Consider the following 21,778-nt stretch of genomic DNA (forward strand, 5'->3'; position numbering starts at 1 on the left):
TATACGTCTGTTTATTTCTCTGCCGCGCATGCATACTAGCTTACTCAACACAAACAAACACACACATATCTGCCGGGTAAGTTCACACTGTTTTTGTAGCCCACCCCCCTGTGCTCATCTGTCCCCCGTCAAGTCCCCCCCCCCCCCCCCCCCCCCCCCCCCCCCCCCAATCTCTCATCTTCCCATAAAGAGATGTGTTGTCCTCTTAACAACCTTCCTCCTACCTACTGGGTCATAAGAGTTATTTCTGAGAAAATTAAGAATATGTTTGTCTAAGGGAGGTGGGGTGATACAAAATTGGGCTCTCAGACTGCAGTGAAAGAAACAGATGACACAGATAGAGGAAAAAAACAATTAGGCAGACCTGGGATACAAACAAGCTACACATTTGTAAGATTAATACCTTTACTTTTATGACTTTTAAAAAAAACAAACACTTCACAGGCACACAAACAGACATAAAATGGAAAAAAATACACACAGAGCTGCCATAGATGAGAGAGAATCACTATTCACTCCCACCCTTTAAGCCCTTAAAACATAAAAAGCACATAGAAATAGGTGTTAAGTGATTATATTGATTCTGCCAGCCTGAGCTCCTCAGGATGGGATTTTCAAATAGTAGAGATGCTGACAGTTTTCTTTGGATCTAAATAGAGATTTAAGAATGACCTAAAATACCCCGCTCAGAGGTTTTGAGCTATTAAGACGTTCTGTATTTCAAACTCATCCACAGAATCATAAAAATTCACTTCTGTTATCTAGCTTAATTCTTGTTTGTCAATAAACACGGGAAAAAAAGCACAGAGGAAGAGCACCTCAAAAACTGTGCTATGGGGTAGGCCTAATTCTGGACCGTGCTCCACTTCCATGTCCTGTTGTGAATCTAGTCTGTGCGAGCAAGGTTACAAGATTGTTTCTTTGCATAAAAATGAATTTGGGATGAAATCCCTTTTCCTTTACGGTATCATGACCTCCATTACATTTTCTTGATATGTGTTGGCACATTATTAGTGACTAAACACTGTGAACTTGCCTTGCTTACCACAAGAACCCTCAGACTGCCTCTGCACAGTGCATGTTAGTTTGTATGTGTGATTAATGACTGCAGTATACGTTGGCTGCCTCTCTGATTGGACATAAGTTAACTCTATACACAGGAGGGAGAAGATTTTCTGCATACAGACGCATACACAAGCCCTCATCACCATGTGCACACATACATGCTGCATTCGTCCCCCGAGCTTTCCATACCATGCTATGACATGATGGCATTTGACAGCGCTGCTCCCATGAGAACAGTGCTGTCATTTGTCATGGCTTCCCATGAGAAACCGCTTACACATCATCTTGGTTTTGACAGAGGGAAAAATTAAATGAAAGAGACCATAAGAGGAAGAAAGAGAGGGACAAACTAGAGGACAAATAACTCAACCCATTAAAATGTACCGAACTTCAATATATGTCACCTGATTGCTTCAATACTAGTGAGTAACGAAAAATGCCTTGTCCATCAGTACCAAATTTTGATACCTAAAGGAGTAAATTTCATCAGCATCAGTGAGCCAATAAGCATACGGCATGCTTGTCCCAAGATCTAATAATGCTGGTGATTGGCTGTCTAATGTTACACGCTACAGAGGCATGCAAGAAATACACAGGTTATTCATAACGCCGCCACCCTGCACTGCACCCTGCTCTGGCTGGGCGTGCCCTGGTGAGCTCATTCTGCGATTATTACTGGTAAGGTCATTGCAGGAGTGTGATGTACACCCTCTGGCTCTCCCTGCGGGTCACCTTGATAAATATGCGGCTCAAGGTTAAGCCGCTAGCCCCTGTTAACAGTGTTAGAAATATTAGCACCGTTAGAACAGCTTGGTTTTTCATGTGTCAGAGTGGCAGTAGCTCTATATTTTTATTTCTTGATATGTTAATTCAAGTTGTAGTAAATAGGTTTATTTTCTTATGTTATAAAACTGATGTGAGAGGGAAAGCATCTTTTTGTTGACTTGTTAAATGTTAAAAATCTGCTGTGTGTAACATGCCAGAGAGCTGAAAAAGAAAACTGAGATTTGCACAATAATGTGTAATGTAATTTCCATTTTGTTAAAATGGATTTTATCAAATAAATATTGAAAAAAAGGAAATGGCATTAAAGTCAAGGTATTGGTACTGGAATTGAAATTGTTTTTTAACTTTACCCAGCCCAAACCACCACATTGTAACAACAAGTAAAGTGGAATCGCTAAACAAGGGTTTCCTGCATGGACAAGGGGCTTAATGAGCAACAATCTTATTTTTCCAGTAACACAAAAGGACTTAATGAGAAGTCAAGAAACAAAGGATTTATTCCACAGAGAGTTCCACCATTGGATACATAAAGGATGTTTCTCATTACTAGTTAATGTCAAGGCTTTTTATCAACACATTCATCTGTTCTGTAATAATAATTATGTAGGGTGTCTCTGTCTCTATGTGTCGGCCCTGTGAATGACTGGCGACCAGTCTAGGGTGTACCCCACCTCTCGCCCATCGTCAGCTGGGACTGGCTCCAGCCCTCCCCGACCCTTAAGGATAAGCGGTATAGACAATGAAAGGATGATAAAGTAGGGGAACAAATACTGGCAAAAATACAGTGTCAAAAATTTGTCTTCCTGAGGTATAACTCAATGAGATCTTGTGAGATATTTAACTTTAAAGTGAAAGAAATGTAGGGGACAAGTCCAGCAGAATAGATGGTGTAGCAGGTATAGTGTGACATGACAGTAAATTATTAAGACATTATGATTTTGATGTGTCAGGGTTTTCTTAGACTGAAGTGTTTTAGAGGAACTAATTACTTATGGGTAACCAAATGGGAAGACAGCCAATTACAGATAAGAGCGGTCCACTACTGCCATGACTGAGACGCTGATATGAGGGTAACACATAACGATCCAATTAGAGCCAATAAAAGTAGCCATCTAGCCGATACCCTTTGACTCCAGCTATGTCAGTCATCTGGTGAACAAGTTTTAAAACCAGAAGCTTTTCAGATCACCCCTGATTCAGAGAGTTGCAGACTGAGTTTGCATTTACAGTGGCTCATGGATCACACTCATAACAAATGACAACACACAAACTGAATCCAAGGGGGAATATCCAAACTGTCAGCAGTTTCTGGAGATGAAGCCATCTGTGTATCTGTGTTTTCAGCTGTATTTTAGAATTATTCTTGCCCGAGTAACAAACACTTTCACTTTCAGTTAGAGACCTCTGTGGTACCCAGCTAATGTTCTACAATGGGCTGAAGGTATAAGAGGCATTGACTGTGATTACTCTGAGAGAGATTTCTGACTATTCAGCATAATAGCTGTGCCAGGAAAGAGTGGATGTGAGTGACAGAAGTGACAATTGTAACACTGAGAAAATTATAATCTTTCATTTTCCGTTTTAGCCTGATTTAATGAACGAGGCAGCTGTAAGAGCTCTGTGAGAGAACTATGGTTTCCCTGTACGTTTCCTTCCTTGACTCCTTAGTTTTCCTTCTTCACTAACTGTGCCTTGCTAGTAAAATGGAGGAGGATCACTGCAGCCCATATGAGTATCTAATGGTCAGGGAAGATGACAGCACAAAGAAATATTTCAAATGTTTCCCTTCTTTCTTTTTTTTTTTTTCTTCTTCATTCAGTCTACAGGTTAGCAACCTTATTTCTCTCTGTACACCCCTTTCCACTATTCTCCTAGTTTTACGGTCCATATATCTTGGGTGGTACTTCCCACTGTCACCTATCACCATGGCAACGGCTGCAGTGGGATGTCATTGGTCACTTTACAACATCCCAAGAGACACCGAGGCAAAGACGGTGAACAAAAAGAGGGAGGAACGGGTCAAGGGAGGAATGAATGGGCTTAGATCTGGGTGACGTGTCAAAACAGTGATAGCAATTGATGAATGAATGCAATATGAGAGAGACAATAAGAGGGAGATCGGAGACGGCTCAACTCATCTATTGTGTACGAGCACAAAGCAGGCTGAGGGACGGCACGTGCCAGTGGAGAGCAGGGGGCCTCCAATGGTGCGGGTCATTGCACTCGGGACAATATGTCCAACTAGAGGCTCTAATGAATCCTAACAGAGCATTTACTCACTCACACTGCCACACAATGTTGCCCAGGACCCCTCCATATGGAGCAGGTCAAGGGGATTTGCTTGGTAGAGGTACCAGACCCTTGATAGACCATCAGCTATGATTTGACGCACACCCACAGACAAAAAGAGGCAACCAGTATTTCTTGTAGTGTTTTTTTGCAAATTGCAGAGGGGAAGGCGTGAATATTTCCGAGAAAGCATGAACAAAACAACACTCTGACGCCTACCTATCAGAGATGACAAGCAACCACATATTCAAAAAACAACTAATATCCAGTAGCGATGCAATTGTTTTAGCCCCAGTTTGCCATCACAGCTGCTGGTTCTGGGAAGCTGGAAAACCACAAGAAGAGAGGGGAAACAGAGAAAGCAACTAGCAGTAAACCAGCAAGAGAGCTGGTTGGAATTGAAATGAAACAGCCTCTGCCTTCCTTAAGTGATGTAAAATTCATGGTCTGAACAGTTAGTCAAGCTGATTTTCTCTCTGGATCGCCATGAAACAGAATCCAACATGAGGTACAGATTAAGAGTCTGGTTCTAACCAAAAGCTCACATACAGAGCGCAGAGTTCCTGCAAGGTTCACCAAGTTACATTTAAGACCTTTTAAGACAATTTTACTACCACATAGAATGCAATTTAATACATGTTTCACAATAAAACTGTCCAGAGTATGGAAGCCAGTAAGAGGAGGCCATTATCATATCATTAGATCACATTTTTTGTCCCAGTGCAATATAATAATAATAATTCCAAATGGCATAATCAATTTTAATTAATGTGATGTCCACCCAGATAGGCAGCAGATAATGGATTTATATAAGTTAATTCAATTTATGCTAAAGTGAACACATTCCCCTTACATGACAATGTGCAACTGAGCTATTGTGGTGAGCTAATGGTTACAGCGTTTGCTTTAGGTTTGACGGCTCTCGCTAAAAATCAACAACAAGCATTCGTGCGCATAATCTTCTGTTGCAACAATCCCACTTTAGTTTACAGGTGTACAAACCTTCCATACAGCCCTCAATCACATAACTAGACATTTTATAATTGACATTACTGCCTGCAGAGGGCAAAAGAAAACTGAATTCAGTGCTTTTTCACACTTTTCAAGACCTGCAGAAATGCCGAGGGTGCTGACAGAAATACGATAAAAGCAACTAGGAGGAGGCGGTCGCCCTTTTGTTATCGGCATCCTGTAACCTGCACGGGTCAACAATGAATTGCTACAAAAGACTAATGTGTGCATCAAGTGTCATGAGTTATAAGCCACTACTAACACACCTAAAATGATTTTTTGACTTAAAACATATAAATTCACAATAATGTGCTGTTCTCTCCCTCGAAGTGAACCCAAAGCTTGCATTCTCTGTTAGATTACCCTCAACACCCCTTTTTCCAGTGATTCAGGGAGCTCATGCACTACAACTGTGGCTTTGGTTTCTTGCTACATTATGAACAGCTGCAAACACAAAAACACATACATCTAACCGGGGAAACTGGCAGAGGGACCAGAGATCAAACTGGCAAAGCTTAACAGCAGCTGGTTTGAATCAGTAATGCAGATATGCGGAGCAGAACAGCTACAGCGGCTCATTTTCCAAAGAAAACAAGCGAGGAGAAAAAAAATAAATGTACATTGTCAAACTGAAAACTTATCAAGGATACTGTGTCCTGTGTCCTGTTTAAGAAGACTTTTCCTTTGCGACTGCGGAGTCTCAACAGGAAAATATGTCTAGCTCATCATTTTGTTATTCTAATGAGGTAGATATGAATTTTTAAATGCCATTTGTTCTTTCATTTTCTCTCTCATTGGCCATTTGAGCTGTTTTCTTTTAAAAAGGGAATAAAGATAGAATTCTAGCCTTATGTGCAAGATGTTTTAATCACACATTTTAAGATAATAAAAATGCTGAATTTGCCGTCTTCTAGTGGCTATGCACTGAATCAGATGTCCTTGGGAAGTTAGTCATTGATAAATTACTTTAAGGAAGAAGGTTTAATGCTGAACTGAAGATCATCCAAGCTTTATCAGATGCCCCCACCAGCTGTAAACAGGTTTCAGGAGCTGTTTCAGACAACATCGATTGGTGATTTTCATTTCTCAGTCTTTATTATTCAAATGAGCAACGTAGCGTAAGCCGCACCCATATGCATCATGATTCATGCTTCCACACAGATGTCTTTCCTCTTTTCAACAGCTCTTTGGAGAAAAGAGAAAAGAATCTAAGCTTTCATCTCATCAAATATTCTCTGTGTATGAAAAGGACATTACCCTTTCACCTGCGCCATGAAGAGCGAAGGTCAGTACGCTTTAACTGAAGTGCTCATCAGATCCTCCAATAGCACCTTTTTGACATTGGAATTGGGGCAGACAATCTGTCAAGTGTGCCTCTTTATGTAAAGCTTGGCCAGATGTGCAATAGTAAGAATGTAGCCATTATAGAAATCTCTCTCTCTCTCTCAGGCTCTCATTCTTTTAAAGTTCCTCACGACTACCTTGGTCACTTTCCGTATGTACAAATGAAGTACAAAACTGAATTCCTTCAAGGAAACATTATACGAAAGCGGGCACTGTTATCTACAGTGCATTTGATTATCAGATCTTGCTTCTCTCTGTGATGGCAGGCTTTCTTGCTAACTGTTAACACTAGTTGTTGCGACAGCTATAAACACTTCGCCTTCAGACTTGGTTGGGCAACGTCATGCAAACTAGTTCATTTTGAGCTTAACCCAGTCTTAATCTTATGCTGCTGTTGGTGGGGACAGACTGTCAAATTTGACAGGAGAGGAGTGCTGGCACCTCTGCACAGTAAGAGGCCCCTGGTGCACATGTGCAGAAAGAAACAACATGCACAAACACACTGAACATGCTTCAATTCTCTGACAGCAACCTATGGATGCATTCTTATCAAAGCAATATGCAAAATAGGAGGAAAAACCCCTAAAATAGCACACACAAACACACCAACCCATCCATTTAAGACTACAACCCCGTTCCCCCGCCGTCCTCACCCATCAGAGCAGATCACGTTGGCAGAACATTACATGGCATGTGCCAATGTGTCTTCATGCCAATTAATATTCTGTACCAGCCGGCACCCCTTCAGCGATGAGATGACACCTTGCAGGCCCTCACCAGTGAGGTGCTATATACACACAGTCCTCTTGTTGTCGGGCTGAAAATACACCTGCAGCACTACTTTCTGTCAGGTCGGCCCCAGACAGCTATGCTAACTAGGTTTACTGGTAGTGGGAAACTTTACAGAGTGGCAAGGGATCTGGGTACATAATAAACTTATTTTCTCACCTCAATAACTCTGAATTTCTGACTGCGCTGCATTTCTCACAATATTCCTTTTGACACGCTGTCTAACTTGCGCATAAACAAAAGCTGTTCTGTGTAGTGCTGTAAGCTTTTTTCATGCTGAAGACTGCCTTTTTTGTTTTCCCCCACCTGAGCTCTGTACTCTGGGGCCCTCGGGGTTGTCCGTGGCCATTTCTCATCTACATGCTAGACAGTAAGCAGTCCCAATCAAGCAGGGGTGTGAAGCAAGGCAGTCATTTAGCACTATGCCCTGCCTCTCCTCACAGCCGGCACTGATCAAAGTGAGCATCCTGGCACGCTGGCACTCAGATGGCACAGATCCACTGGCTGGCTGGATTTCTGGGCTGTTATAATGTTGCCTGGCAGCTGTAAACAAGTTTCAGGAGTTGTTTTAGACAAGAAATCGAATACCAACTCCAATACTGACTGCTGAAAATGCAAAATTACATTTCCTGGCTATTATTGTTTGCATATTTTCTGTCTTCTCAGTCTATTATTTCTTAATTATCCTAATGAACAACGTAGCAAAAACTGTGCTCATATGTCACACAATCTATATTGCCATTCCAATACTCTATATGAATGGAATTTAACAGCTATGGAAATGTTTGTCTTTCTGCAGCTATAAAACACACTGATGTCTTTCTTCTTTCCTTTTTCTTTCTTCTATCTCTTTGGAGAAGACAGCAACGAATCAAAGCTTTCAATTCATCAAGTATTTTCTGTGTATGAAAAGAAATCACTGTGACTCAACAGTGGCTGTCTGTCCACTATACTTAACAGTCAGAGCATGATAAATGATGGATCTTATACTGAGTGAGCAGCTGGACACAGACTACGCTGTATTTTGTTACCAAGAGCTTCAATTGCTTTAGACGTTCATTTAGATAACATGCTTTGTCCCACTGTAGACGTGCACAACTAAATATTCATAGACGTCTGTGTGCCAACATCAATGAGTAGAGTGTCTGATGAACAAACAGACTCAAAGAAGTTTATCTGCTGAGCGCACCGAAACCCACTGGTATGAATAATGAAAGCCTGCTGCTCAATAATAAATGTCTGCATGCTTGCACTGTGCAGCTGCACTTGTTTGGCCTGTGAGGGAAATTTCATTATACCAACTCTCATGCTGTTCATACAGACGTGAAGGACATGCACACAGGACAACCAATGCAGCAACCCGTCTGCTCCAACGGCAGACAACACTATCAGGAAAAAAATAATAAAAGAAAAATCAAGAAAAAGAAATAATAAATCGCCAAAAAGAAAACAGTAGTGCTACTTGTCCCTCAAGGGATACACAACTGTGCTCTGTCACAGAAGGTGGACCCAGGTGGCTGTGTATACGGCCATGTGCACTATTTGATGTAATTTCTCTTGACAGGAAAATTAAGATTTACGAATCTCATGAAAAAGTTGCTTGTTAAAAAGAAAAAAAGTTTACAAGCTCCTGTGCAGTTTTTGGGGGAAAAGTGCACCAGAGAGAGAAAGAGTGAGTGAGAGAGCAGCAGCTTGAGGCACATTTAAGAAAGACGAAAAAGCAGCGTGGGTGGCATCGGGGGGGAAACGGAGAGAGAGACCATCTTCTCTTATTGAGATCAATGCTCCAGTCCACACCAGAGGCTCTGTGTTTCAGGGCAGAGAGGCAGCATAACGAATGACAGAGGCAGCGCCTCATTGATACTGCAATTTTTCAATATATTACAATACAGCAGGTATTGTGATACAGTGCTGAACAATGTACTGTGATGTACTGCTTCACATCCATCTGAATGCCGTAAATATCCCAGAGGGGAACGTGTCAAGAGCAGTTACACTTTGAATGTAAAGACGCATGAATCACAGAATATGGCACCTTGCTTTTCCACATCTGAAGTGCCCTTTCAGCACTCACCTTTTTCATTTCGTCATTTAACCTCTATCAATCTACCAGGTTGTGGTGAGAAGGTAGAGATTCACCACACTGTGGATGAATTGTTCTTCTATCAATTTCCTTTGATCTACATCTAAGAATCTGTCATGGCGAGAGAACGAAAAAGAAGAGTGGTTTTAAGGTCTGGTGATATAGCTGGGAGGCAAAGTGTATTTCTGTCTCTCATGCACCACTGCCTCTTGCAAAGAAGAAAATGTGTAAACACAAGCAACACAAACCTGTTAAATCTTTCACCTGGAAAGGCGCTGACCGTATTCCACACACTTTTAATAGCAACTGCTATTGTTGAACTTCTTCTCTTTCACTGTACTCGTGTAACTTAATAAATTAGGACTTCTGTTTAATTTAATCAAAATCCAAATGTAAAAATATACATTAAAACAAATTCAGTCTGTTAAAATGTTGAAATGCCATCAAGGATGAAACCAACCAACTCAGCACTAAAACAACAAACTTTTTTGGAACAGGACATTACAAGAATAGGGTTTTTCCCCTACACTTGAAATCTTTTTTTGAAATAAAACTTTCCACATTTTACAAACTCTGAAACCAAAATCTAACTTTATATCAAAACCCAGACGGCACTGTGAACATCACCATGTTCTGCAAAACAATGCTGATAGAGCAGGGTCAGTTACACCCCAACAACAGACTGAACAACCCATTCACAACCATTCAGCGAACGGAGCGGAACTTGGCTGCATCAGACGGGAGTAAATGTGAGGAGGAGAGACAAAAAGGGGGAACCAGGGAGGATTTGTGGGATAAAGTGGACCGATCAGACGGTGCCCAGAGCAGCTGTGCAAACCTCTCATGGGCTGTCTCTTGAGTTTGTGTGCAATGTCACGGTCTGTGTCTGTGCATGAGAGACGATTCTGGGAACAAAGTGCTGGCAGAGCAGCGCGGTGATGGTTAGTGAAGGTGCCCTTGCTGTGAGGAGGCCTGAGGCAGTGCCAGTGGGTACACAACAGTAGCACTGACCACTAGTACAACACCAAGTTCTTGTTTGATCCAATCTGAACTGATTCAAATACACTCAGTCAACCAGAGCCTTCTCCTATAAGCGAAAAGTTTAATGCAAACACAAGCACGTATGTTACTTATTGTTTTCTAATAGTCCGCGCATTGTAGCCCATCAATACAATTTTGAATGCCAATTACAATAATTGAGATTTTTTTTACATTTTTTACATGAACACATAACATTAAACATTTTCACCAGGATCCCTTAAATTTGGTTGTTAAAGTACTGCGATCATAAAATGTACTTAGTGAGACATTTTACAGTTGAAAAGTAAAATTGTCAGTGCTCTTTGATTTGGAGATCATGGAGATACTGTCTATAAATTAATCTACGATGAATGCAATAAATTGCATTTAATGAACTCTACACACACACATACGCTGAGAGTGATGGGTGGCACACTGGCAGGCAAGCAGGCAGTAGTTGGTCACTCTCCCCTGGCCTTTTTCCATCTATAGAAGCAGCATGCTCATTAGGAGTCAAAAGGTCAGCTGTAGGCATCATGTGACCTGTGTCTCGTGACATCTCAGCGCCCCCACACCACCCTCCACCCCATGCACCCACACACAGTCCTGACAGCTACGCTTAAAAATGCCACTGCCAGGCAAAACGGTGGGTGAACATTTTCTGCATACAAAATGGAGCGAGAGCCGGGCTGGGAGGAAAGAATGGATGTGTATGGAGCGAAGGGGGCTAAGGAAGACAAAATGTGGTCTAACAGGCTTGTATTAACAGCACTATACAAGATTGACTCAATTAAAGGCCCTGGCCATCCACTTATACCGCCATTATATCGAACAATGATAAAGACACTGACTCAGTACGCTTGCCAGGCAGTTTTTCCGAGGAGCGAGATGAGATTTTTAGATTGAGGCCGACTGTTACTTAAGGTGTCTGTATGATTCAATTTGCTATATTTAGATGGAGAGCGCTGTGTATGTGAGTCCAGAGGATCACAATCAATCAGAACAAGAGACACAAAAGTTCCTCCATCCACACAGCTGACACACCCACACATATTCAACCGGTCCATATAGATCTGATCATTAGATCAGGCCCTATGCAGTTTCTTGTGTCTGGAGATGGCGATATGGGTGACAATGGGACATAAGGCGGTGGAGACAAAGGAGCCACTCAGTTCCTTCGGACCCTCTTGCGTTTGGCATTGTAAGGCTCTCTGCTGGCCTCCAACTCACACATCTTGAAAGGGAAGCAAATCTGATTCTTCCTGCTGTTATAAAGCCTCTCGCTCCCCTATTCTCTCCCCTTGTTTGCCTCCATTTTTCCCTCTTATCAGTGGGCATATTTCAAGCCCCCAACCTTCTCTTCAGTATTAAGTGAGGCTGGTGTGTGCGTGTGAGTTTAAGGAGAGAGACAGAACCCACAGCAGTTGTTATCACTGCTCCCACATGATTCCTTGTTATCTGTCCTGGTCAGTCAGACTTTGGCTTGCCTGTCATCCCCCTCATCACTGCACTGATGTGTGTATGTGTGTGTGTGTGTGTGTGTGTGTGTGTGAGGATTTGTGAGTCACCATGACCTTGTCAGTCACAGTCACTGTTTCATAGCTGTTATACCATGAGTTCCCTCAGTCCTGTTGCGATTTGATGAAAACTTACTCAGCTTGCTCACAGTCCTCCTCTTCCTGTTCCCCCCCACTGAGGTGTCCTTCATCTCACAAGTACTGAAGTGGCTCCCGATAATGATCAGATATAGATGCTAAACACTTTGCCTCTTTACCTGACTTAATTGTTACACTATACATCATTCAGACCTCAAATCTCTATTTATTTTGGTCCAATCTTGAGACTTTATTGAGTTATTATTGAGCCAATTAAGGTCTTTCATTAAATCAGCCACAGATTTAATACATGGTTGAGTTCCTTTTTCATTATTAGAGGCAGACAGGAAATGGAGAGAGAAAGAGAGAGAGGGGGTATGACATGCAACTCATGTCCCCAGCTGGAGTTGAACTGGAGACGCTATGGTTATGTGGTATTTGACTTAACCATTCGGCTATAAGGACTCCACAAGAGCCTCAATTACGCTTGGACGTGTGAGCAGAACTTGGTCAAGACGAGCAGCATAATGATAAGCCTGAAGCCGAGAGGTTTACAAAAGCAAAATACAGGAAAGAAACAGCTCAACATGAAAGTGTATAGCTGTTCATGAGGCCAGTTATTCCTCTAGAATAAGGACCCTGATGGTAATTCAATGGCAATATGTAAACAAAACTTTAGTGTGTCCTACAATGCGGCTATTAGACAAGCTTGATGAAATGAAAAGGCAAAGAAATGAACCTGCAAAGATTTTCTCGGTCTTTCTTGATCCATGCTGCATTCGGAAAATTTAATTTGAAGCTCGAGGCAACATCTGGCCTAGTGAACAACTGCCCCACTCTGTCTGCTTCCTCTCTCCCACTATAATGTTACCTTTCTTTGAACTCACTGTAGATCCGCATAAGAAAATATGGTCAAGCTCCAGACGCTGCCAAGTAAGGCATAATGTTGACAGTAAAACTGGCAGTCACCATTAGCCTCATTGCATGCAGTCAGCACTGACTGTACAGCTCCTGATTATGTAAAGTAGGACGTAGGAAGGAGAGGAATATGGTATATAGACACGGAAGAAACACATAGTGGGAGAGGGGCAGGAGGGAGACAGAAAAAAAGAAAGACAGAGACAGAGACAGAGAGAATAAATCCACAGGGACCTAGTGAGGAATAATGGAGAGCGAGACTGATGGAAAAAGAAGAGGATCTGCAGCAGCAGAGGCAGCATTCCCAGAGGTGAGGCCAGGCCTGTCTGTCAGCACCTATCTGTCCTCCTGAGGCTCAGCTACGCAAACCAGGCTCTCGCCGCAAGTCCCCACTAACATTTCTACAGCCGCACACATAGTGGAATGACCTTTGATCTTATGCTACACCACAGGATGGACCAATGTGGACTGCTGCTTTACTGTTTACCTCGAGGATGGTGTTCCTCCAGGCAGCTCACGCCAAGCTTGTTTAACTCCAAACACTGATCTGGTATTTAGCCAGCCAGGGTTGACTATGACAAATACACACACAGAAATAACTGGAAAGATGAGAGTAGTTTGCGAGGAGTGTTGGGATCGATTGGAAACTTTCACCTAGTTTAGAGATTAGTGACACTCCTGCCCTGTCACGCTCTGTCTCATCATCCGACAACTTATTGGTTTGCTGAAGGGCCACAACACAAGCCCTGATTCACGCTGCACTACAGCTCACTGTGTGGCTGGATGTTTGTGGTATGCATCTAAATAACTGTATCAGTAAATGTCAATTTCTAGATTGTGATATTGACTTTAAATGTATGCCTGTCATATTAACAGGCCAATAAGGAGGCTAGGAAAACTCGCTTACAACTTGCATCAACTAGCTTGCATCAACAACAATACCATAGGATATAGTGTCTTATAAAGGGGAGTGATTTACTAAGCCTTTTCCTCCTTGTATTTAAGATTCTGCCCCTAGAGATGTCTGTGTTATTCACCAAACAGGTGCACCAGCCTGCACACCTGTCATCAGAGGTACACACTCAGTGAAGTGTGCCTCTCCTTATGCACTGATGGACTGCAAATAACAGGGTAAAGTAAGTGCGGTTGATTGAGCATTCTGCTGGGTTTCCCAAGGATCAAGGGCTGATGCTATACAGAACAAAACATAAAGCAGACCAAGCAGAGCAATCATCGTCCCTAAGGTCTTCAAGAGGCGTCTATGTGTTGTTACATTTTTGAGGAGCGGTTACCCTCTACACACCCACAGAGCCGCTGTATGTGGGCGTAACACCACTCAGATTCAGAATGAAGCCTTAAATTGTAAATGTACACATATTCAAACTACAGCAAAAATGTCAGATATTGTAGCGTCAACTCAAATCATTGTCAGAATTACTTGCTCTCTGGTACAGCACTGAGCTCTGCGTGGTTGTTAGTCCTTTTTGCATTTTAGTGTTCTGCGCCGAGCTGGGCCAGTCAATAAAATTATGGTTCATGAAAACAGTGAAGTGGTGATTTGCTGATAGTTCAGTTACAGCTCGCTGTTCGGCTACACAACGTTAATGCCAAAAAAAATACAAAGAAGAAGATGCATGTGATCTCTCACACACATACACACAGATGCACCATTTTTCCAGATCAAGGACAAATAGACAATGCCTATAGACACTATCAGAGTTCAGAACATGGCTGTTATCTAAAGACTGTTCTCAGTATCAACATATGAGTGCAAATTTAAGATTTAGACACCATGTGTTTTCCTGTTCTTATATAATAGTAGCCTTGACACACTCTGTGGGCATGTGTCTATAAATGAAAGACAGTTATGTAAGGGATGGCTGTGTCTCAGACCATTTCCCATAGCTTGACATTAGAGATTGCCTTTGATTTCATCATCACATAATATAGTTTGAAATGTTAACATAGTCTAGATAGGCCTGAGAGTAGATACGCACAAATAACTACCACCCCCACATCTTTTTCCTCAATGGCACACCATGGAATGGAGGAGGAAGACTACAGAGTGTACTCTTCTTCCCACTCAACCACAACCTTTCAGCAGATGCTTCCTTTACCAATAAGAATTCCCTAACCTCTGTCTGACCTCTGCTCTACAGCAAAGATTTGCCCTGATGGACTGCTAGCATTGCCCTAAGCACTCTTAACACTGATGAAGGGATTTCTTAGTGAGACTGCTTACAGTAGGTTTTCTTGCTGAGTTTCTAAGGGAATCTGGCATTTTCTCCTAACCACCAAAGACAAAAGGAAGGCAAGCTCTCCTCCACTTCTGAAATGGAAGAGAAGCGTTCACTCACGGCCTCTGCTGGGCTTCTGTCCAGCACAAATCAGACGAGCTTTGTGCTTGGGCCTCATGCAAATCCAAAGCGCAGCTTGATCCTTGCTGTGAGCTGTAAATGAATGGCCAAATATTGGCTCCTAATTGAAGGCAGCAGCACAGGCACCCCTGCTGAGAAACTTTGGACAAACGCACTAGGACATTAAGAGGCTACTTCCCCTCTTGCTCTCCTTCTCTCAGCACTTTCCTTTATTTTATTCAGAATCCCTTTATAAGCCACGGTCTTGCTCTTTTCCTCTTTTAAAGAAAATATTTAGAATATTTCTTTAGACGGATTAAGATAAACAAACGCTACAAAGAAGATAGGAGTGAGGATGTTAATTGCGACACCAGCTAAATATAGACCAAAAAATCGTGTGGAACTTCATGTTCCTGAAGCAAAAAACCCTATAGCACCTTTTATTTCACACTTCATTCCTGTCTCTAAACCTCCACTGTCTTTTCCACTGTACCTCTGCCATGCCGTTCCTTGTACTCTTACCCAGAGGAACTGAGAAGACGAAAATGAGTGCTTATAAATCCTAATGAAAATGCAGCATGTCTGTAATTGAATATGGACGTCTGACATGAGGGATTCAAGCTGCGGACGGGATAAAACGTGCCTCCCATCCATCAATCATCACACATCACCACGACGACTAGGGCATCGGCCGTTCCAGCTAAATAAGAACCCATCAGTGAAAGAGCAGAAAGAGGGAACTAAGCTAAAAGACAGAGGAGTCAGGGGAGTGGAAAAGAACTAATAGATATTTAAAGAGAGGGTCTGACAGGAAAAAGGAGAAATATACCGCAGACCATGTTGCCTATCATGGTGGAGTTAAATTTGTATATTCAAATCAAGTCAAATACACAGATGCTCCCAGTGCAGCTGCACAGATCATTTTCAACTTAGTTGGCAGCATTTAGAGCAGGACAGGAAAACACAGTGACTGTAGGGGGCAGGTACATTACATTGTTATTGCTCTGCTAATACAAACACTAAGAATATCCTGACCAAGGACATTATACACACACAGACAAACACTAGCACGCACCCCCACTGTCATCGCTTGGGCCAGCCCTGTATCCAATTCACTCCTGGGGCAGACTGAGGCTACATTGTGCTGAGAAAGGTATCAGACTACGTTTAGCATCCAAACATACACATGACACCAGAGGAGTGGCCTCAACAGTCCATAGTTTATCCCATTGTGCAGCTCATTTTGGCTTTCAACTGAGAGAATAAGCTAGGTCAGTCACAGGACACCACGGTGCTCCATTTCCCAAATACCTGGCTATTACTGACAGACAGTCATCATCAGGGCTTCTTTATTCAGTTTGCAGGAGCCTTGGGCCCAGAAGGAGAGAGTCGTCTGTTAACAATATCTTAAGCCTATATTGCTGGGTTCAACCGTTTTCCCTTGTAATTTTCTGTTTTGGCAGTGTGTTATCAGCTTTGAACCACACTTAAATTGTAATGATGCTAAAGTTCTCTGAGCAAACACATGTATTTTTAAAGCTGGGAAGCATGAGCATACCCTTTCTAGTGGCCAAGCTGTAACTGGCACATACAAAATACCGCTAGGCTGAACTTTACAAAAGCAAGACAAATCCTTTCCAAAACCCATCAGAGCCTAAAGTGATGTGGTGAGTGACAGAACTCTCTGCATGCATTCAAACACAGTAGCTTTGGTCTAACAAGTTGGCAGCAAAGGTGTCACATCACAGTGAGTAAGGACGTGCTGTAAAGATATGGAAGCAAAAAAAAGTGATACAGAGGAAGAAGACTGAAAATAAATGTGGTGGTACTTTCAACTTGAGACAGAGAGAGAGGATCGGGGCACAAATGATAGAAGAGGGCAGATATGGAGATGTACAGTTGAGTAGAGGCAGCTCTATGCCCAGAATGGCATTTTTGTGTTTTTGCCCTGTTGGCAGTAGCAGAGACACGGTCACACAGGTCTTTCAGAGAAATCCTGTCAACGCCCTCTTTTCCCCAGTGTTACAGTGACAGACTGAAACAAAGAAGCTAAAAGAGCCAGGATGGCAACTATAAGACGAGGAAAAAGATTAGGTGGATGAAAGGTGACTGGTCATTACAAAGAGAGGGAGGAGAAGCAAGAGGTAGAAGCGATAATGCCAGCAAACACTGATTTTTTAGGAGAAACATCAAAGTAGGATAAAAAAAGTCTTTAAGAAGCGCTTGAGGCTGTTAAAAGTCTTACATTTCATGTATTTAATGTTTCCCCAAATTGCTTAACTTTATTTTTATGTTCAGAAATATTGTTCTACCTTTGATCCAGTGTAAGATTAAAAAATGGTGTCAGCAAAAATGTACGTGTTGTGATAAGATTAGGTATACTATAAAAACTTCCATCCCGGAAGTTGCAGAGAGGAGTGATGAAACGTGATAGAACGAGAACGAGGACAACATCCCGAATTGAAAAAGTGGATCAAAGAAGGAAAGGGGAGAGAAATACAGAGAGAAAAAGAGTTCCCGTGAAGTCAGAATGAGCAAAAAGTCACAACCAAGGATGGACAGATATATGGACAAAGCTAGGAAGGGCGTGGCGGAGGCAGTGGCAACAAGACACAAGGAGCGCCAGTCAGAAAGGCTGACTGAGCCCTGGTGTCCTGCTGTCAGGCCAGTTCAGACCACGGACAGAAGCAGTATTATAGAGCTGTGAGCCTGGCCAAGAGGAGGAACAATAGCTGCTGTGTGCCCGAGCCTCTGTAGCATCCTAACAGCTGGGACATAGGAGGTCTGTCTTTGGCTCCACTAAACGGTACGTAAAGGGGCGTTGCACATTGCGTGCACACACATAAATTTTCTCTCTCTCTCTCTGCCTTTCCCAGAATCCATGGCCCAGCTTCTTCCCACTTCCCCCTCATGCCGCACGGCCATCACTCATTTTACTCTCATCTCTCTACACGCCCTTTCATTACGCCCCGTGTCCTCCTGTCACCCACCTCTGCGGAGGGAGACAAAAGACAGCTACAGAAAGAGAGATATTCTTCTTGCTAGCACGGGAAAACCAGAGACTGGCAGAGGATCAGAGCAGTGTCAACAAATAAGAGAGGTCCAAAAGCCTCTGCAGGAGGCATGCCAAAGCTCTTCTATCACGAGGGCCTCCGAAACACAGAGCAAAACATGAGAACTGCAAACGGTGCAGGAATGTCATCCCTCGCAGCAAAAAAAGAGTTCACAAACAGCATCAGATAAAACCATGGCAATATGTTCTGTTCTATTCTGGGAATACACCTGTAGGTAAGGCCATTTGTCAGGTACACCGAGCACTATTATATAGATTCATGTACCAAAGAGCAGGTGATATAGATATACCCTTCAAGTTTCCTACTTTTCACCGGTGTTTAATGCTAAAAAAAAATACCATGCATAATAAAAACAACCCCACTTGGGAAGGAACTTGCCTCCAACAAAACAGTAGCAGTTATTTGAGAGCACAGCAGGCTCACTTCAGCACACATCTAGCTGAGCAGGGGGTGAATTTGATCAAAATGTCATTTTTAGGGAGAGACCACAGACTATGTCTTAAGTATTATTTTACTTTCTTTTTTTAAATGTACATGCAGTATATGCTCCCTCAGAGCTGCTGTGAGCCTATAGCTTCCACTCAGTCATGTGATAGTTTGGATGCCACTGATGCAGACTGATACATCCAACAGCTGCAAGGGCCCTCGGACTATTTTGTCCTTAGAGTCTGAGCCACTTACACACACAGTAACCTATATGCTCCACATAAATAATCTAGACGTAACTGGAAAGACAACACATGTCGTGCAGAATCCATGCATCAACATTTTCTTGATTTAAATTGAGAATCTGATCTAATCTAATGTCTCTTGTGCATTTCATTGTGTCACAGGCCCAGACAGTGCTGAGCTGTGTGGCTAATTCTAGTCTTAAACATCAGCCCTTTCTGATAGTTAATATTGACATGTCTGTCTAGACTTAAAGAACTTCCTCTTGTGGCAAATAAAGATTTGATCTGAACTGACCCGAGGAAGGTAATTCTTTAACCCCATGAAAAAGTAAATAAGTAAAATCCTACAGCTCATCACATGCAGTCACTACTACATCTACACTCTTCTTAGCCCCAGTTTGTGCCTCTTGTGTATTGTCATTACATTTGAATGTAATTTTAATACATCAGAGGCACAAACTGGCCCCACTAATCTACTGTCACAAGCAGCAGGCACAGCGGCGCACACAGACTTTTATCAATGGCTCTGCAGCTCATGTTTCATTCATCACCAACCTCAGATATGAATACAAATTTCCACTACAAGCTGCTCGTGCTTCACTACTGTAGTTTGTTGCTTGCTTCGCCGTGGGCAAAAGTGTCTCCTGCAGCATCCTAAGACTCTGTTACTGGTTGTGCTGCAGAAAATATGGTTAGTTTGATGCAAGCCCTGAACCATGCAGCACCACTCCACCTGGCATCATGCAATGCAATGAATATCTTCAAGTTGTCACCAGATAGAAATGCAGATCACAACAGGACACGGATCCTCATGCCCACTTTTCTCACTGCACTTGAAGTAGTACAAAGAAGGTTTCAGATTTCACAAAGCATGATTTTCACTGGGCTGAAGGCTACCATCCCCCATGACTGCAAACCAAGCTGGCTGGAACAGACCCCAGCCCCTATCCTCCTCTCTGAGTCAAGTCAATGCGTTTAGTGGGAAAATTAAATCACGTCGTGCCGATGCCAGCGGTTTTCCTAATCGTGCTCCAACAACCCGAAACTCTACAGCCCCTACACGAATTAAAATAAAATAAAAAAACTGAATGATGGCATATGTGGCATGTGTATACAACGTTAGATAATTTGCGTGGCACTGCAAATATTTGCTCCCCGGTTTCTCACCAGCATGATATGCTTTGGTCTGAATATGTCAAGACGCTGCATGCAGATGTGGAGTTTTGCAATTTATCACCATTAAAAACTGCCCCGCAACAAACGCGTCGTTTATTTAGTCGTTTATAATCGTGCTGTTGGTACTTTGGGGAATTTTGAGCACTCGGGAGTCCTAACGTTGTCAACATTGCCACATTTGTCACCTGTGTGCTGGGTTGGTGTCAGTGATGGTCAGGCAGTGTTGAATTACCAGCACCGTTATTAGTCACGCAGCTCCAGTTTAAGTCTTATATTACAACATGGTGACTCGGTTTAAAGGCAGTTTGTTGCCGCTGTGCTGAGATGCGATAACGTGACTGTAAAGTCTCGTTTTCAAGTTTTTTTTTTCGTTAAAGGAAAACGTGAATTCAGTACACAGTGTTAAGAGAATTACCTGATACGTCTGTTGAAATTCCTCTTATTTGGTTGCCATCCTTACTGAGCGGCAGAGCACGCCACCGTGTCCGACAATTTAAATCCCCGGGTCGGATCCATGATTGTACTGTGTCTGATATCAAATGTACTCCTGCTGGAAGAGGCGGCGGCGGAGAGCAATCCAGGCACCTTTTTTCCAAAGGGTATCTCGGGGTAGATGTTGGCCGAATAATCATTAAAAACTGGTCCGGAGAAGCTGACAACAGGTTTCGTGACAAAAAGAAATATCCGTCAGTTTCACCCGGATGCGATAAAGATGTTATTCCCAAAGTAAGGGGTGTGAAACGACCTTTATTCTCGGGAAGGCGTCCCCATTGTGACCCGTGATAATGGTACTTACCACTCTATTGTTGGGGCGCGAGGAAGCGGTCCGTGGAGCTGCCGCTGTGCTCGTGGGATGCTCGCGGAGAAGTCGCGCGCTCGCGGTATTGGCTGGTTATCTCGTCCCGTCATGTCGCGATGCCCAATCGATTTCAGGGGAGGACGTAGATTTGATTATTGCTGACTTCACTGTACATAAGAAGCATCCTGATACACAAATAATCGATTCTCTGCGCGATTCTTTGATGATCTCATGTTGACTACATTACATATTAAATTAGGAAAACATTTACACCGTGTTCGCTCATTAATCAAATAAAATAAGGCAGAGACACATACCAGGTGAAGCTAGATGTGGTGTTAATTATGGCTTCAACCGACAATTATTTTCATTATGGATTCATATGAGAATGTTTCAATTGTTAGTCTATAGAATGGCACAAAGTAGAGGAAAATTATAGATTCATCTTCAAAGTCCAGAATCCAAAGAAATTCAATTCAGATTCTCGCATTCGAGAAGCTGGACCCAAATGTTACATATTTTGGCTTTAAACTATCGATTATGTAAATGAGCTATTTGCCAATTAATTGTTTGTAGATCAACCAATCGATTTGCTGACAAATTGTTTCATGCAGGGGTGCATCATATTTCTCTGCCCTACAGCACTACTGTCTTCTACGCATATTCTGTAATTAATTATCATGTTCTGTATGAGTCACATTCAATAATTAAATCCAAATGAAGATTAAACCTTTTTTCCCCCCTTTCCCCCCTTTTTTTTTAATAAAGTCTTTTATTTTTATTTTTCCCCCATAGCGGAAG

At 42.5% G+C, this 21,778-nt stretch overlaps 2 protein-coding genes across 2 annotated transcripts in view; both read right to left on the bottom strand.

Moving 5' to 3' along the window:
- The window catches only part of wasf1 (WASP family member 1), a 58,586-nt gene extending 37,897 nt beyond the window's left edge, over positions 1–20,689 (bottom strand). The window contains exon 1 of the mRNA XM_070848911.1: positions 20,594–20,689. The gene's annotated coding sequence lies outside the window, so the exon portion shown is untranslated. The remainder of the gene's footprint in view (positions 1–20,593) is intronic.
- mettl24 (methyltransferase like 24) overlaps positions 15,947–21,778 on the bottom strand; it is a 60,662-nt gene continuing 54,830 nt past the window's right edge. The window contains exon 6 of the transcript XR_011585629.1: positions 15,947–15,957. The gene's annotated coding sequence lies outside the window, so the exon portion shown is untranslated. The remainder of the gene's footprint in view (positions 15,958–21,778) is intronic.

The sequence above is a fragment of the Pempheris klunzingeri genome, chromosome 18, assembly GCF_042242105.1.
Source record: "Pempheris klunzingeri isolate RE-2024b chromosome 18, fPemKlu1.hap1, whole genome shotgun sequence".
Taxonomy (NCBI): Eukaryota; Metazoa; Chordata; class Actinopteri; order Acropomatiformes; family Pempheridae; genus Pempheris; species Pempheris klunzingeri.